The 16,918-nt window shown below is 35.8% G+C and overlaps 1 long non-coding RNA gene across 3 annotated transcripts in view; it reads right to left on the bottom strand.

Moving 5' to 3' along the window:
- The window catches only part of LOC112950119, a 72,513-nt gene that overhangs the window by 54,983 nt on the left and 612 nt on the right, over positions 1–16,918 (bottom strand). For all 3 annotated transcript variants that reach the window (XR_003249955.1, XR_003249954.1, XR_003249956.1), the window contains exons 2-3: positions 16,830–16,906; positions 1,263–2,734 (exon numbers count right to left, since the gene is read on the bottom strand). This is a non-coding gene — a long non-coding RNA (uncharacterized LOC112950119). The remainder of the gene's footprint in view (positions 1–1,262; positions 2,735–16,829; positions 16,907–16,918) is intronic.

Genomic DNA, 16,918 nt, shown 5'->3' with positions numbered 1-16,918 from the left:
ACTGGGCCACCCACAACTCTTCCTAAACTGCCCCACTGTTCTCCACCCTTATTCCTATAGAAGGATCCCTCTTTTGTAGTTTTGCAAAGAGGAAAGAGGGCTCTGTGTGCTTTTTTTTCCCCACCACTTGTCTAGTTTTGCCCTCTTCCCGTCCACTTTATGGCAAGCAATGACATAATCCATGCAGTCCTTTTCCTCCTCTATGCACTGGGCTGAGTGCACCAGTAAGAGGCATCTGATTGATTTGRATGGTATTGCTGAGCTCAGTAGCCAGCTAGTTAGCACTTAGCACTTTCTGCCCCTGAGGTAAATGTGAGAAAAACTGAGTGATTATACGAATRCTTCTATCCTACTATTGGCAAGGATTTTTGTCCTACGCATTAAATATTTGTTAGCTAAGTAAGAATTTGTTATTTGCTTCCTGTACTGCAAAATATTGTTTTCATGATTTACCATGATACCCACTTTCTGTTTTTCCTAAGGAATTGCACTTAAGAAAAATAAATATTACAGTTAGACTATGTGGTTTATATCGTTATAATTCAGTAAAAAAAAGACCTGAATTCAACTAGCAGTGCAGTTGTGCCACAAGGGAAAAACAATCTGCAGCAAGACATCAAATTGGTTTCAGCAAAATAGCTGAAGAGCCCATGCCAAAGAATGTTGCTGCTGCATTGTGTTTGCATTTCTGTGATGGGATTTACATAACTCAACGCGACATGATATTGGCTAAGACACAAATCTAGTCTTTAATAAAACAATCCAGCACAGAGCTCACTGTGTTGTGTCACCAAGATACCCTCTATCAGGCTTCTGTATCTTACCCATCCAAATAAAATCTTCAYACGTTTTTATCCACTTAATGCTTGCTACCTTTCACCCAGTGCCTTCTTACCCACAAAGATACAGTATATGGCTATAAGATGCTTTTCCTTGCTGATAATCTATTTGCCATTGATACATAAGCATTGAAATGGCAATAGTAATTTTGTTTACACTTTGTATTCAAATTCATCTTTCCTCTATTATAATGATCATCACTTCCCCTTTAACTTTTCTTGCCACATCTTTCATTTCCCTCATGGCATTAATGGAAGTTTCAACAAGGACAWCATTACAATCACAATCTCTCCTTTAAGCAGGTCACCAAAGCTGTACTTTTGCAAAACACTAATGAAGAATCTAATTCTAAATCTTTGCTGCAGACAAAGCTCCAGTTCTGTGGTCTGTATAATAATTTTGAAAGAAATCTTGATACTTACTCAGATAGCTCCTGTGTTGCCCACAACTTCACTTCAGAACTACTGTTGCAGGCATCTGCTGATTCCTTGCCAAAAAGCAACAAAACTGACGCTTCCCTGAGGTAAGATAGATGCACAATCTTGCTTCCAAGCTTTCCAATGCTCCTGATAGCAGTTATATACCATAGGGCTGGTCAATATCTCCTTACAGCCAGCACTTGAGTAAAATACACTAATAATGTTTAATCCTAAAACCAACTTTCTATTTAAGTTTTGCTCTTCATAGCCACACATCTATAGCATTATATAATGCCATCAAAGACTGTAAGAAATCCGTAGGAATTTTCCAGTGAGAGAAAATAAGCCAACTCAAAAATTTGTAGAGAAAATTCATCTTCAGTGCTTCCATTCTTTAAAATTAGGAGGTTCTTCAAAATGCATTCCTTCATCTGAAAGTATCTTCACTCATTCTTCTATACATTTATTTTTGTGACTGTTGATAATTTTTTGTTGTCTGTCATCTCTACATCTGCACTCAAAATYGACTTCATTTCCACACCAGGTCACTCTCTTCGCAAACTTGGACGTCTKCACTTCATCTAGCCACACAATCACTTGGACTCTAATCCATCAGAATTTCCATTTTGCCTATATAGACAATCTTCAATAGTTGTTTCATATTTACAGTTTGTGATCCTGCTGTTTCTGAGACAGCCCTTGGTTTTGGTTTCCTTAGAAGCCCATCCTCACGTTGTTAGGGCGAATCTCACAACCTCAAAACCTATTCCTACTTCATACATCCACACTCTCCTCTTTAAAGCAGATTTCCTTCAGGTGACACCTGTTACTTCTAGGGCTTTGCTGAACTGAAACCTGTAGAGAATAGGACTCAGCCCACTTCCTTGAAAGCTTTATCGGCCCCAGTTCTCAGAGGGCAATATCATCCAGGCGTCTAGTGACCTAGGTCACAGGAGGAATCACAAAAACGCACCAAGAAAAAAATACACACACATACGCACGCACACACACAAAGAATTCATCAGTATAATCCATTCTTGCTGCTAGTTGGCATTTTGATGTTGTTGTTGAAAGTTTTCTGCATAACAGTCCTTATTTAGCCCACTGCAGCAACAGCTAGCCACTAGTCAGGCCTRACTCAATGCAGACAAAAATATCCTGCAAGAAAGACCTCATCTTTCTATGCATTCACAGGCTCTGTTCAGCTCAGTTGTGCAAAACGTTTTTGAGCTTCTCAACTATCTGTAAAAGGCTGAGGTCAGCCGGAGCACTCCAACTAACACTGCCTGATTTAATTTTCTCTGGCTAACAGGGTCATTCTCAGCGAAGACTTGTCAGTTAAGAATTCACTTTTCCATGTGCTCTGTCAGAGTTCAAGTCTGCTGTGAAGGTACAAAAGTCAATTTCTTCTCTCACTTTCCTTTTCTGCCTTCAGGATGTTTGTGACTGTTGATTTTAGATGTATCCTTTCTGTTCTGCAAAAATAAAGTTATATATTATTAGATTTTACTTCTGTAACTGAACACTTTTTAATACTTGTTGGAAGAGACAAATTTAAGTAGTAGAGTGACTGAAAACTTTAGGAACCTCTGAGGATCTCTATGAAACAAAAATTCAGCAGCCAAGCTTCAACTTTTTGAAAGAAAATAGGATTATGTTGTTTCAAGCTGTATGAAAAGCACTACAAAGTTACAATAAAGAAAACTAAAAAAAAAAAAAAAAAGAAACTCATAAGCTGTTACTAACATCTGTCACCACACAATATCTCAGTAACTATACCTTCATAGAGGTTTAGCACTTCTTCACTCTAAAACACCATCTGTTCTGATCTATAAAAACTAAACTTGTACTATGGGGGGAAAGTTCTTTAAAAAAAAAGTCATAAAACTTGTGTATATTAGTAGCTATAACAAAATATGCATAGAAAGAATATTGTACTAATTATAAGCAAAGCAATGCTATTGGCCAGAAAAACTCTCAATTGCATTTGACCATTGCATTAGAGTTTCTCAGCAAGGAGCTGAAACAGATCAGGCAGCTGCTCAAGGACACTGACTTTATGGAAAAGTCTAGACTTCTCTTAGACACAACTGCAAACAAGCTGACATTTCAGCAGATCCAGTTTCCAGATGAGTCTGGAAAATCTCTTCTAAGAAAAAACGCACAGATAAACTAATTCTCCTTAAACAGAGCATTCAAAGCATAACTTTAGTCTGTAGTCAGTTCKATCTAGTGTTTCTCACCTGCACTCCTCAGGAAATGACTGACGACAGTGAACAAAACTGAGACTATAAAAGGAAACAAAACTGTCGGCAGAGCATGTCTTGCTCTTTTGATGTCTGCAATTAACATCTCAGTCTTGTCAGACTCAAAAGTGAAGTCTGTGTGTATTTTAAAGAGTTGGATCCAAAACTACATTTCTATTAATGGCAAAATTTGCAATAATACAGGAACTCTTTATAAAAAATTGACATCATCATCTGTTTCTGCCAGTACTAGGGTGCCACCTCCAGAGCGCTGCCCTGATTGGTGGACTTGAAAAAAATGGAAGCACTTATTGGGGTTTATACATGTGTGCACCAAAAAGATAAGGAAGAAAAGGGTAACGAGGAAGCACACCCTTCGGAATTAATTTGGAATTAAAGTTGCCCTAAGAAGCATGCTTTTAGAAATGAAAGCACTGGTTAAAGGAAGCATTTTTCTGTCAGCATTTCAGCCTTTAGGCTGCTTAGAATACTTCCAGGGAAAGAAGCTTTTGGCAAGCAAAGCATTCAGCAAGACCACGGTTAAAGCGAACAGCACAGGAAAGTGGCCCCCTAAGAGCCGGGATCTGCCACCATTACTCACCCTGAATGGTAATACTGGGCTTGTAGCTAATATTGCTTACCGATAGGGAAGGTCTGGGCTGCCCTGTTCAAAGCAAGAGAATCTCTTGAAAGTGAACAAAGTGCTTCCCAGCACTCTACAATAACCTCCCCTGCACTGCTCAAAGCTTCAGCTTCAACAACACCTTGCAGAGAGTCTGCAAGTGACCAACTCCTTATAGAACATGTCTATGTACCTATGAATCTGTAGATTCATATGGATTCATAGATTTGTGAATCAAAATGGCACAGTGACTGGGAAACAATAAATAGCCTGAGTGTCTCAGCAGGGCYCTGGCATGAGAGGTTCTTGGCAAACCCGTGCAAGCCAATGATGCCGCTTCAGACATGGCAAGCCCTCATAGCGAGCACTACATTATTGGTGATTTTACTACTTTGGACTTTTGCTTCTGCTGTTTTCACAGATGATTAGAAAGACCAACTTCCAAGCATTCAAAATTCCTGGATGGAATGTATGCAGGCAGGTATACACACAGCAATTCTTACTAATCTAGAGGGAAGAAAAAAAAAAAAAAAAAAAAAAAAAAAAAAAAGGTAAAAATGGGCAAAATATTCCCATCCAGGTCTCTTTGTTAAGAGCAGCAGCAGTAAAAACTCCAAAACCAAAATCAACTTGAAACACATGAAAGAAATTGTCAATTTGATTATGAAAATCAATACAAAATGTTTGCAAGACTTGTTTGAATTATAGTTATTAGTCACTTGATATTAATATAAGTATCTTTAACCAGAAAATGGCAAAATGGCAAACAGTTACTGCAAGAAATCAAGATGCCTTTAGTCTTTTCATCAGTAAGATCCAACACTGAAGTAGATTTCCTTTGGGTTAATAGTCACAACAAACCAAACTTGTGAGCAGCTGCTGGAGAAAATAGCTCATTGATGTTACGTTGGGAAAGAACATGAGTCTTGCAATCTGTGCAGCAACAAAACGCAATAAGAACTGTACATTTGATTTTAGATGAAATATTCGTTTAAAATGTTTGCAATTCTAGTACAGTCTTTACTCAATATTTCTTTCATTGCTATAACTTTGTAGAAACACCTTTTGAGCAGTGGGTAAGCTTCCAAAATAGAACAAATGATAGAGTAGGAAAGACAATTTATAATGCATAATAGATGGARGAACAGGTGCATCGGGAAGTTTTATATTTTGGACAGATTGTAAAACTGAAATATTCAGATGTGACTGGATTATCAAGTCTACAAGCAGAGGCAATGTGAGGCAAAAAGAACTAAAGCAAACTGTGCTTTATTTGATAAGTATTATTCTTCTGATTTGAAATACTGGATACTAGTTAGAAATATTCTGAGAGAAAAAAAACAGATCAAAAAGCACATCCAATAAACACAGGGAAACTTCCCTRTTTTTACTACTGCTCCTTTATTTTTGTTGTTAATATCACCTAACTTACCTTACATAACAATTATTTCTTTATGTGCACAGCTACATCAAGTCACTAAAGGTTCCTTAGACTTAAACTGAAGGGCCCAAATGAATAACACATCTCATTAATCCCAGTTAAAATCTAAGCTCTAGCAACAAATAGGTGTTGCAAGTGGCTATCTGCTTACAMCACGTCCAGTTGTACATCAGGTCATTGTCTCATGGAACTTCCTCATTCATTGTTACCTCCCCTACACTCTTAAAATACCCAGTCTAGTCTTGTTAGGTATTTAATTCTCGGTGGATTTACTGTCTTGACTGAATAACATGGGAGGTTCACAGGATCAGGACTGCCAGCTCAATGGGACACAAAGCTTGCAACCAGGCTTTCTGTAAGAGCAGAGGAATTTTCAGGGGAAACAAAACACATCCATCTGTATCAAGCTGGCATTAAAGTAACCCCTGATCTCCTAGGCTTCTGACAGAGTTTGTGTCAGGGACTGTTGCAGCTATTGAGAACTATTAGAGCCAATGCCAGGTATTCATTGCTCTGCCTGCAAATATATAGACTGGCCTGCATTTCTGTCAGCTAGTTCTGATCCTTTACATGAGACTTCTGCCATTCTGCCAGTCTAATTCTCTTAAAAAAAAAAAAAAAAAAAAAAAAAAAAAAAAGCTTTTTAATGAGGAAAAGCAGTAAAACGTACCTTAATTGACTCAGTCCCATGAGAAAATAAAAACATGTCAAATGTCTTTAAAACTTACTGGTTTGGTAAGAACAGAATCAGAGAAGGGCTGAGGTCAGAAGGAAAATCTGGAGATCATCTAGTCCAACTCTCCTGCTCAAGAAGCKTAAAAACAAAGGTAGAAGACTCTAAGAACATTACAGTAGTTGTTCAACATCTGGAAGCAAAAGATCCAGTACTTGTAAAGCATTCCAAAAAGTATCATAACTAAAATAATGTGTTCAAACCCAGAAGGAAGGAAGGAAGGAGGGCTTTTTTTTTTTTTTTTTTTTTTTTTAAATGATAGCTTAAACAGTTTCCTTCTGCCTTCAACCTGTGACATCTAACCACACATACCACACTGCTCATGCCATCCTCATTCGCATCCTTAATCTCACCAACGCAGTGAGTTTTGGCTACCTCTCAATGCTATTACTTCTCTCTACAGTAAGTGCTTACGTTCTTGTTAAAATGGTGGAAAATGATGGTACTATATCTATGGGTTATACGTATTTACATATGTAGCAGGCCTTTCTTTTTCCTCTTGACATTATAAGTCAAATTAACTTGAAGGCTTTATACAGTCTTAAATGCTTAGGTATCATAAGTCATAGCCACAATCCCTTGCCTTCTCTTCCTCAGTATGTGGTTTCCCTGCTATGAATGAGTATAATCACAGAGCTGTATAATGTTACTAGTGGGATATCTTTGCACTAAGTGATACATTTGCTAATTAGAACAGTGGGGCAAATTTACTTGACTCATTCTTTAATCAAGGGAAATATTCTTGATATAGCAGTTTTGTAGCAGCAAAGAGTGGCTAGGGACTTCAGGATGTCTTCTGAAACAGTTGGGGAAAAACAAAAAACACACACATACAGTGGGGATATGTTTTTTCTGCTGACAATCAAATCTGGCTTACAATGCACAACCATCCTTCCCTATTAGGGAGAGATGGGACATTTACTTACGTGCACACAAAAACACACACTATCACAAGCTTTTTTGAATTTGGATTAATTTTAAGTCTCTATCTCCACTCATTTTATTCATTATTAACATGATTCTAACTGCCACGAGGTTTAACTTGCTTAAAATTTTCCTCATCTTCTATTACATAGTTTTAATTTATTGGAAGAGATTTAAATTTTTTGACATTTTAAATGCCTACACTTTCAGTTATGTTCTAAGTGTGTAAGGCCAACACCAAAGTAGCAACTCCTGACAAAAGTATAATTCAAATATTTCTTAGCTGCTTTAGGCATAAGTAAAGGAGGAAGTAAAAGTTCTCTGAATTAAGTAATGATCTGAACTCATTTTCTAGGTTATGCGGATTGCTGTAGAGAGCCTTCTTGCATAACCTCAGTGTTAAATTTGAAGAAAAAATGCTAGTATATCCAACTCTTAACAGACTGAAAAATTGAGTTACCCTTTAAGAATCTTGATGTCTGCTTTAAGCTCACTAGTTTCACATACTTTATTTTATGAAAATAAATCATAAAACCACATTATGAAGTTTGGTTTTTAAAGAGGGAGGCAAATGGAATAAGGTTTATAGAATTTTTACATGTGAAGCATTATGTTACAAAAATGATCAGAAATTACTAACCATTTTGAATTCCTAAAGCAACAAGCATGCAAATTAGTTATCACAGTTGTGAACTTACTTATATTAGTGCTTTAAATGGTGCCCAATAAGATCCCCAGTCACTGAAATGTAACCATTCATATCACTAAACTTTCAGAAATTGCCCCAGTACAGATTTAGCCTTGGTAACCAACGATCACACAAAAAGTCACAGAAATAGTACATCAGCTGGAGCATTCTTAATAGGCAGCCTGCAGGCAGCCACTCTGCACTGARGGCTAAGTGACTTTGCATAACTTGCTTAAATGAGAAATGGTCAACGCCAGGAAGCCTAAATTCTCAAGCACTCTTCAAGGCATGTTTAATTTACCTGTATAAAAGTGACTAAACATTAAGCTAAAAAAGGCAATCAGTTTTAAAATAGTTCAATACTTTCTAAATAATAAGTATGTTACATGAATCTTAAAACTGGACGCCTCAAAGTCACACACTATTAAGTATGGGTATTTCTCCCTTAAACCACTATGTTGCATTCCACGTACGTGGTGTTTAAATGAARTTCTTTACTGAAATACCAAGCCCTTCACTCCTAATCTCTGTATCTCCTAATACAAACTGAAGAAAAATGTCAATCTTATGATTTTAAGTACAATTTGGCTCATCGGTATAGCCAAATGGGAAAGCTGATGCACACAATTTAAGTCTTAAATTATTATTTTCTATTTAATTCCAATACAATACTGTTCTGTGATCACTACTTCAGTGGATTTTTAATTAGAGCAGGACAAATTACTTCTTCCAAATATAGTCTAATGAATTTGGTCCAATTCTCCGCCCAAGACCAGATGTGAACAGATTTTGAATTTTATTAATATTTGCTTAAATCATGTAAGGCAAATAAATTTCAGGCAGCGAATTCTTGATGAATTGCTCAGTTCCCTGTTCACTCTTTATTATTGCTGCATGTGCTGCATGTAGGGGATTTAAATTAAAATATTTCTGCTTTCCAAGAAGCAAAGTAAATCTGGGAAAGAGAAAAAAAAAAAGGAAAAATTGATTAATAATGAATATTGATCATTCATTCACATACTGATAGTCTTTTCTCAATGTAAAACTGTTTATCGTAATAATATTGACTACAGCAATTTTATATTCCAACCCACAGAAATGTTTGCACAACAGAATTTTTTAAATATTGTATTGTGCATTACAATGTATGTACATTGCTGATTTGAGCTACTATTGTAAAAACTTCTTTATTATTGTAGAATATGACTGTTACATTTATATTTGGAATGTTGAAAAAGTCATCCTCTGCTTTTAGAAACTATGAATAACATCTTTCTAGTATTTTAGCTCTCTACAAATCCAGATTTAAAAGTGTGATGTTCTACATTAGCATTGTATCTAAAATTGTTAAATCTGGCTATCAAGCTGATTTGTTCCTTGTTTCACTGTGTGACTAAGGTTTTGTTGTTGTTGTTGTCGTTGTTTTATTTTCTTCTTCTTCTTTCAGAAATTATCTTGCCCTAGGTTTCTAGCAGCTCTACAGTGTGGGCTCTGCACAGCTCATTTGTCCACAAAGCACCGTAGCTTCTCTCTAATTGAAAATCATCCTCTTTTCTCCTCACATTTAATGAACTCATTAAACAATATATATCCAAACAGAATTAAATCTGCACTTTCAATTCACCTGCCCTGTAATCATGTAAAGGTAGTGTTTCCTAAAACGCCAGTTCTCTCTCCTAAAGAAAAGCTCTSAACTTGTTGTCTCACACCTACTTTTCCAAAGCAAATTAAACTCCGTTGCTGAAACAAAGTTCAGTTAGATCTTTATTTTTGTAATATTATTATGCATTATAGTATTAGCTGTAAGTCAGTCTTTATAAAAAAGGCTACAGAATATCTTGAGAAGAGAAATTGTCACTGGAGATTTCCAGGTTGTTTATGTATCTCTCTGCAGCCTTGAGTGAGACAAAGATATTGCCATCCTTGGTATTTACCATCTAAATTCTGAAGCAGATGCACATTCCTGTCCCTGAAGCACTTCCTAGGCAGGTATTTTTACAGACTCTATCTTTCTTGCTTTAGAAAGCCAAGATGCCCAAATTCAGCATTTCCGACTCCAAAAAAAAAAAAAAAAAAAAAAAAAAACCTTTTACTTTCTGCATCATGCCAAGAAAAGGATTGAAATTTAGGAGATCTGGAACACAGAGGAGTTTAAAATAGGGGGAAAGATGATTTCCACAAAATTTAGAAGGGTTTCTGGACAGACCGTGTTAAATGTGAAACTTTAAAGCATCTGCCTGCTTTTCCTGACAGGCTTCTGCAATCCCTGGCGGCAGACCTCTGCTCCTGAGAATCAGGAGGTTCTCTATTTTCTTCAGTCCTGTCTGAAAAAGCACTTCTCTAACTTTGATTACCATGGCAACTCTTATTAGATCCTTTGTTATCCAAGACAGTGCTAGGCAACAGATTACCCTATTTCATAAAATCATGTCTAAGTAAGGTTGAATAATCAACACAATGCATTTTTAAGCAACTTAGTTAAAATACTTCATGGCATATTTTTGATGAAAGGTATAAATGAACTTTCCAGGAATATTAGGGCCAAGAAAGTCACCATACTAATTTTTCTACTATTACCATGTGCATGTTAATGAATAATGTAGTATTGTAGRATGAATGTAACAACAAACAAAATTTCCTAAACTCCTCTGTCTTTCACAAGCTGCTGCAAGTTCTTTCATCAAAAGCTTTCTGAAGTTTTCTAGTATTTACAGTGAAACCAGAGAATTGAGCAGTATACTTGTAYAGAGTAAATAAAGAATGAAATTCAAGAACGAAATACTGAATTCAGGTGACATTGGCCAGAAAACAGTGGCCACTGAATTCCATTCCTCTTTGAAGTTTGAACACTGGATGTCCCCAGTGCGAGGGATCAGGCAAGGAACTTTAAAACTGTATCTGAATGTATATTTGCCTCAGAGACAGACAGAAATACTTAAATAGCAATGAAGTGTTTCTCATTTTGACCCTGCACTATTGCACACATTCAAGTACTTCCTAAGGAGGCACCTGTGACAGCATTTAGATTTCTACTTACATTCAGGAAGTATCTAACAAAAAATACTTCTAGATTTGTTTTTAATTGTGGAAGAAACGTTCAAGGCTGCATTTTAGTTACTCCGAAAAACATTGCATTGACCCAGATTTCAGATACTACTCTCTTTCCCCCAACTCATTTTCAATTTTAAACTATATAAAGTTCCATAGAAGATAAACTTGTGTTTCTGCCAAATTTATGTGTACAAACCTGCTAATTTGTACAGTCAGAAAGACAAAACATAAAGACAGGAAACAAGCTACCCAGAAGAAACATGATTATTCAYGCAGGATTTAAAAGGAGCTAAATAATTTCTCTCAGAAGCATGAGAAGTATTCCAAATGTCATTCACTATATGCACAGGAAAAATAGGGAATAGAAGGAAAACAAGAAAGACTGAAAGACTATACAACAAAAACTTTTTGTAAAAACATTTGCCTATATCTCAATGTTTTCTCCATAACCTATAATCTCTATTCAGCTATCTTTTAGGTATAATATTCATATACAGAAAATAGTACATAGGCGTCACGAGGAAAAGATAACAAAAGGTAACACTGAAGCAGATGACCTGTATTTGATAAGGAAAAGAAACTGAGACTAACATGATTAATCTCACCAGGAACAGCTAACCCTGAACTGCTCCAAATTCCACTCTTGTATCCTGAGGAGTACAAGGGGTTTCCTCTTTCAGCTGCTGTCACTGATAAACTTCAAATCTCTGAGCCAAGTGAATTTCCATCCACTACTGCAAACAAATGGTGTGGGGGNAACAAATGGTGGGGGGGGGGGGGGGGGGGGGGAGCAAAGTGCCCATCCACCAAGGGCATCTCAGAGAGAGTAAAATTATCATCAGGAATCATCAGCTGTATATCTCCTTACTTTAAACAAACATACCAAATATTAGAAGAATGCAGAAGAGTCACAAAGTTAGGAAATGTCATATTTAAGGTGCCTTCATTGTTCTCCATTATACATGTTACAGTATAATGCCTAATTATCAGTAACATTCAATGCAGGATCATTTGCAAAATTGTGAACCTCCAAGCTGGTTGGATCACACCACTTAGGAACTCAGGAGACAAAGTTGGGAATCAAGTTCAGTATATTTGATGGGTTTAACCAAAGCCTCATCCCTTCTCTGACTGCACTGTTTGCTTGGAATTACCTGAAGTCTAAGATTTGATATAAACTCCAACTTTCCCTCTGAAATAGTGGTTACCTCAAGATAGACCCTATCTAGTTGGCACAGCCTCAAAGCATCAGTTTTTGACAAGTTACATTTACTTTAARTAATGTTTTTAATCATGCTGATGATACCTACTTCTCAAGACTCCTTAATGTTACTTAATGAGCATCCTGAGGAAGGAGTGACAGTGTTACCCTATAAAACACTTGGCCAGTCAAAGAACTGAGAAGTCATATGAAATACAGAGAACGAGACCTCTGTGTAACCCAATATCCCCAGATTTTCTTGASTCATGGGTCTTGGCCTTTGCTTTATTTCTCTCTATATATTCCCCTTTGTTATGCTTTTTGTTCTTTCCATATTTCTATTGATAAAAATGGTGTTTTCAGGTCTAATTAGTTTTTAAGCTTTAAAATTATTTTCTATCAAACATTTATAGATCCAGCAACACAGAATTTCTGACTGTTAGAGTACATTTCAAATATGTATTTTTTTAAATGATTATGACAATTAAGTCAAACAGCCAAATCAAAAAGGAAAAAAGAAAACATTTGGTTCGGAGGTTTTTTGAGAGGAGCCTGATTTTTAGTAAGTCTAAGTATTCTCAGAAAAATAGTAAAATACTTTCAACAAACTACTCTGAATTAAGTAATTGGATACATCTATCTTACAGAAATTAGAATAAAAACCATGTTACCATTACTATAATATTATTGTAGATCTCATCAGACTATACTTTTATATTTCTTTCTACCACATACTACAAATAGAAATAATTCAAAGTACTAGCCAACTTATTTTCTCAATATATAAATAGATTAATCAAAATAGCAATGACTGTAACAGAAGACTTCCCAATGCCAACTTGAATGCCAACTTTCCTGTCCAGCTGCCAGTATAGTAGGTACTTAATTCTGAATCACAGATTTAAGCAAAAGCAAAACACAAGCATACAACTGAGCACAAGATTTTTTTGAGACTGATGGAAGGCAGAATCTTAGGTGAAAGCTACCTTTAAAATATGGTCCAGATTATCTACAGATCATAGCCTCACATTCAACGTTATATCACACTTAATACAGAAACAGAAAACGCAAACAAGTGTAAGCACAGGAAACATCTTACCCTGTGCAGTTTATTCTTAAAGAAATCTTAGCTGGTATTTCCAGAGCAATATATATATAAAAAATGTATAATTTCCCTAAGGAGATAAGAAATCATTTTCTTTAGCACGAAAARCTTCATTTCCTTTTCTTTCAAGTATGTGAACTGTCACACAAAGTCTGAAYATAAACACCTAAAACTGGAAACAAAACATTTGTTAGTAACAAATGTCAGTAATAAAAGCTTGGACTCAAATTATTTTCCAAACCTTCCTATGTTGCAAACATAACAATGAGCGATTTCTTGGGGTTTTGCTTTTRCGAGGAAATACTGATCAATTAAAACCTCTGATTGTGTACCTGCAGTTTCTTCATTTTTATTGAATGGTTGCCCTCTAGACATTCATTAATACTATTATTCTTGATGAATTTCTCTTTCCTCAGGATACTCTAAGGATACAAAGTGCTCTGAGGGTTGATATATGCCTGACATGAAGCTAAGGTCTGGAAAACCTCTCCAGCAGCCGAAAAAGATAATATTTTACTTAAGATGCCTTCATTAGTCTAGGCAGAGCAATGCCAAAGACAGAAATTTATACCAGTTACCGGAGCCCAGAGATTCTTAATTACACTCAGTATTGGGATTCAGGGAAAGAAAGACGACATCAGTCTAGTAAAACTGTTCCTTGTTGTTGTTCACTAACAAAACRAAATTAGGGGCCTATTGGAGAGATTTCCATCTGGCAGTTACTACTAAAGAAAAACATCTCTTATCGCTGCTGCTGACTGATAGACTACTTTGCAAGAAAATTGGACACTCCCCACTCCAGAGTATTTAACAACTTGCGTTCCACTTKGAAAGTCTAAAAATTTAAGCCATCTCGTTAAAGCTCCCTTTTCTGTCACAGAAGGGCAAGCSTCTCCACTCTTTCAGATCTGAGATGAACTATTTGCTGGTTAAATTGGCATAGCTCTCCTGAAAATAGAGATACAKCTCTGGAAGAAAATGACACYTTTATTTATTTATTTATTTATTTTGGTGAGCACTTATAGAAGAGTTTAATTTTATGCTGGCAGTATGAATAAAGTAATATTTATTTCTTTCACAAATTCAGTATTTTTAAAAGCACAACATCTTCCTGCACAATTTTATGGGGAGACCTGTAACAGCAGGCATAGCTACTTCACATGTATATTTCCAATTAGCCCTCTATACACTGTATTTTATTTGAAAGAGTAGCAGTAAAAGGACATTCCATTTAAGTTTCACTGGCTTCACTCTTTGAGTTAGCCACAGTTCCGAGCGGATTAACTTAGATCCCAGAACAACCATTACAAGTCCTCCGAGAGTCCTGAGAAGGGGTCAAAGGACAGCTCTAAATGTAGCTTTCTAAGGGGAAAACCCAYAACTCACTTTCCAAGCATGAGACAGACAAAGTACAGCAGTAGCAAGTCCAGCAAGGAGAAACGCATAATCTTTAGGCTCATCAAATATAAACACCTCTGATGTGTTTTCTGTTCAATTTAGACTAAATCATGCCTAYGATCTATACTCATCACAAAGCCCCACTCCAAGACCCAACAGAAATGAATGTAAATGGGATACATAAAAAATGTGACATATGTGATATAAATTATTTACAAATTATGAATATGATTATATGATATAAATGAGATATATGACAAAGAAGTAAATAAGAAAGATTTAACTAATGACTTAGGTGTGCAATGCTCAAATTATGGTGAGTAGCTGCCAACTCAAGAGCCCAGGTGAGAGCTTTTATTTAACAGGCTACTGATGCAAATAGCAGCACATCAGAGCTGATCCTAGAAATGAAGAAGCTGAAGATGAAAATGGGACTCCTGTGGTAAGGACACRTGGTTATATTCTACAGAGTCTCCTTTGGACCCTTTTCATATCACTAGGTTTTCTTTCTATTGCATGTGAACCTTTGCTCCTATCAGGAACACCTCTACTTACATTTATGCTACAGGTTTCTGGAGCATGTGTTCTTGTGTTACTCACCATCTCTCTACAGGAACAGGAACCAAAAGGCTCCTAAGCACATCAGAGAAAGCATAACAGCCTCCTCCTTTCACAGGCTTTCATACACCCAAGTAAGAAAATAAACAGATTTTCTTCTTTATTATCAGTCATGCTTTTCAAAAAATACATATAGATTATAAAACCTCTATATATGGAACTGTAAAGCACTTAAATGTATCATCCAAGCAAGAATATAACTTATATTTGAATGTGCACATATGGAATGAGGAATTTAGGTCACTATTAATAGGGAATAACAGAAAAGTCATTTTCATTATCAAGATATCARAAATCTTATTACAAAAGCAAGAAGCATTTTCTAATGGTGCCATGATTATAAAGTCTCTTGGCAAATCAGAATTTCATTGTAGGTATGTCTTTAAGATTGTTTTTATTTGCYTTTAATGGCAAAAATAAAAGCAAAAATAAAACAAAAAGTTATAAAATATATACATATTTTTGACATGTTTGTCAAATACATCAAACATATTGACATAATTGTCAGACATAYTTGAAAGAATAAAAGTATCTAGTGAAGTATCTTCTTTTAACAGAAACATAATTTATATATACTCAAACAATTGCCATTAAGGTATTTTATTAACCAATTAAAGTAGTAGTATACTTCTTATTTGAAGGAAATCCTGTCTGGTGAAGATGAAATGCAACTGAGTGCTTAAATGCGTAAGGTTGATAAAACTCCCAAATTTTAGAGGTATTCCATATATATTGAATAAAGTTAAAAATTTACAAGAGTGTTATGAGCCCCATTCATTAAGTACTCTTTAAAACTTTCATTAAAAGCATTTAACTTTAGCAATGTACTTGAGGAAAGCATGCAATATTTAGAGAACTCTGAGATAATAGTTGCAAGCTATTCACAAACAGTTCTGCATTTTCGGGAAAACTATGTGATTGCCTACGAAAGAAAGACAAGAAATATTGGATGCAGGTATCTTTTTAGCCATGAGAAGACAGATTTACAGACATGCTTAAGTTGTCAACCTGGCTGGCTTCAAAGTCTCCAGTGCTTTCAATGGCTCTTGACAAATAACAGCCATCCCCAGACTGATGTAACAGCTGAGGGACTGGATCACGTAGTCAAGCAGTTCTGGATGTCATGACTTAGAAAGCCAACCATTAAAGTGGAATGACAGAAGAGTATTTCAGGATTTACCTTGAAAGTTTTTTCTTCCTTCAYGATCTATTTAATTTTTACTATTAAATGTCTCTGATCCAAATTTATGTGGCTTTCRGTGGCCTTTAATATGAAAGGTAATAATTTTTCTCAGTTCAAAACCTTGTTGAAGTCATAGAAAACATGTTTTGTACAGATCAGATGCTCCCAAGAAYGCTTTAAATCCCCCATCTGAGGAGCTCAGTCTCAGATCCTTGTGTGTAACAACAATACCAGTAACGTCATCCTGAATTTATTAGAATTAGAACATTTTTTTTCCACTGTATTTAAACATGGACAAAGATTTCAATAATCTTGTTTGTATTAATGCTAAAAMCCCAGAAAGATATTAGCACAACTCACCAACAAAATCCAGAGAACAAGAGAGAATCATAGTGAAGAAGCATCACTATTTCCTCTTCCTCAAATCACTCCTCATACTGCAAGCACAA

Source organism: Nothoprocta perdicaria, unplaced genomic scaffold, assembly GCF_003342845.1.
Source record: "Nothoprocta perdicaria isolate Ctin4 unplaced genomic scaffold, notPer1 scaffold_31, whole genome shotgun sequence".
In the NCBI taxonomy this organism is placed as follows: Eukaryota; Metazoa; Chordata; class Aves; order Tinamiformes; family Tinamidae; genus Nothoprocta; species Nothoprocta perdicaria.
This window is presented reverse-complemented; position numbering and strand designations above follow the sequence as displayed.